Below are 2348 nucleotides of genomic sequence, written 5' to 3'. Positions count from 1 at the left end.
CGGTAGGCTGGGAGACGCGGTTCCCTTCCCCTCCCCTCGCCTGTGCTTCCTCCCCTCCGGTTTTAGGTGAGGATGGGTCCTCAGAAGAGCCTCCCGACGCTGTTTGCAGCGTGTGTTTCTGGGCTGAGCTGGCGGTGACGGTGGCCACCGCCTCGTTCACCAGCTCAACGCTAACTGTGTGGTTGAGCGCTTAGCCGGAGGTGCAGCCCGTCGGGTGCACCGTAGGATTGCCACCAGCTTGGGTGCACTGTAGGAAAAACATCCAGCTATCCAGGATGCAACAGTGCGATTCTGTACCAGCAGTGTCAAAAGGCTTGGCATCAATCCTGTTACTACTTAATCTAGTTTTTAATTTTCTGTGCGCAGCGGATCCGCTGCTGCCATCAGCCATGTGGCAAAACTGCAGTAACTCCTCTGAAGCCAATGTAATCACCCAAGGGGGGAAGACCTCTGGGCTCGTGGGTCCAGCTGAACAGATCCCGTTTGCTTCAGGACATGGCAATGTAACGTGGCATGGATAAACGAGGCTAATTACAACGGGCTTAGTTCTCATCCTCCACCCATCGAGCACCACAGACGGAACAGTATAAACCGCATCATTCACTGCAAGTTTTATATAAATCTGAGGCTGAAAGAAGGGCCTGAAGTGTAAATCTCCATGTCTTAAGAAAATCCTGTGTAACACAGGCCTAAACTAAAACCAAGAGTCAGACAAACACTAGGGCCGGGGACACCTGAATCCACAACAAAATGTCACGATGAGGCCCTACCTCAGCCAGGGACGGAACTGTAATGAAATGAGATGAAATAAGATGTTCAGTGCCATTTCCGTACACAAACTACAGCTAAGATTCAGCCCTAGGCCAGGCTCCCGTTTCCATCTGAGTTCTCAGACCCGCCTGATTTGTCAGGCACAGTCAAGAGTATCTTTGTGTGAGCAAAAGTCTGACTTAAATTTAACACAATTATCAGACGCTGGGGGGTTCTGAGGAACACAGGAAAAGGAATTAGCCCCACCGATCACCTCGGTCCAGGAGAAGGGGCAAGGTGACCTCTTGTGGCCTCTGTTTTATGTGGTTTCATAAAGGTCAAATCAATGCAATTTTTATTTTCTGTGGTTCTTCCAGCATAGGTGAAAGTGTGTGGATGTTTCTGCCTGCGTGTGTATGCGCAAGCTCAGGGATTAGAAATTACCATCCCCTTTAAAGCTGAGATTCATCAGTTTTATTGTAATGGAGTCTGGATGCCATTGTGTGAGTTCAAAGCTGGTTGGCTTTTTCCATTCAAAACAGATCTCAGATTTGTATGAGGGGGCCAGGGATTTTTCTGTCGCTCTCCCTGTTTTGCTAATGAGATGGGCGATTGTTTACACTGATTTTAGGCTATTGTGCATACAGATATTGCAGTTCAGTATTTTAAAAAGACAAATACAGATTTTAGAATACAGAACATGGACACGAAGAACATCTGCAGCCTTTGCTTATTATCACTATCTTAGCCTATTTTGGTCCCTGTAGCTGTTATTTACCCTCAGCAAGTGGTAGCCTGCACACGTCTTTTCGGAGGCAGGCTGAAATACGTGAACGCGGGCTTGCCTGTAATGCCTGTGCTGGTTTTTGCGGGGACTTCGACATGGCTATTGGCAGAGTCGGGACCAGTTTCACGTGGGGTGGGTTCACTGTAGGTTGGAAACATCGGAGCCTTCGAGTCAACAATCCCAAACCCGCAAGTAACTCTTAACGCAGGAGAGGAGAGCGTGGAGGGCCACTCGCCACAGCAAGTGCCGTGCTCTGGTATTCGCCCTGTAGACTTCTGGCCCCATAAACCATTTTTTCCGTGGGAGTTACGTTCCCGCTCTGGCACTTCAAGTCTTAATGTTTTGACACGCTTATCTGACTCGGGGGGGGACTGAAGCCCCCAGAACTGTGCTAGGAATAGCCCAAGGGATCAATTCTCATTAGAAACTGACAAAAAACCAAACAAGAAGTCCAGCTCAGGTGGCTTCTAATGGCAAACAGTACGGCAGACAAAGCCACTTGCCAGAAGACGGTTGCCTGCAGTACAACGCAAAAGCCGAAGAGCCGCAGAGAAGATAAAGGAGAGGATTCGAGAGGGGTCTGTTCCCTCGCGCTCACTGGCCGGGTCACCTTCAGCCAGGCGCTCGGCTTCCCTCGATTGGGAACGGTTGGACTCGATGATCTTGGAGGTCTCTTCCGACCTTAATGATTCTGTGATTCCAGGCAAAAGGAAACCTCCGAGACCAGGGTGAGGCGTCACAGGGAGAGGCGAGCGGCGGCGCAGAGCCCCGGCACTGCTCTCCCCGGCCAAAACGCGCCCTGGCAGAGAGC

This window comes from Pygoscelis adeliae, unplaced genomic scaffold (assembly GCF_000699105.1).
Source record: "Pygoscelis adeliae isolate BGI_AS28 unplaced genomic scaffold, ASM69910v1 Scaffold36, whole genome shotgun sequence".
Lineage (NCBI taxonomy): Eukaryota > Metazoa > Chordata > Aves > Sphenisciformes > Spheniscidae > Pygoscelis > Pygoscelis adeliae.
The sequence above is the reverse complement of the archived record's forward strand: the minus strand, read 5'-3'. Positions refer to the sequence as shown.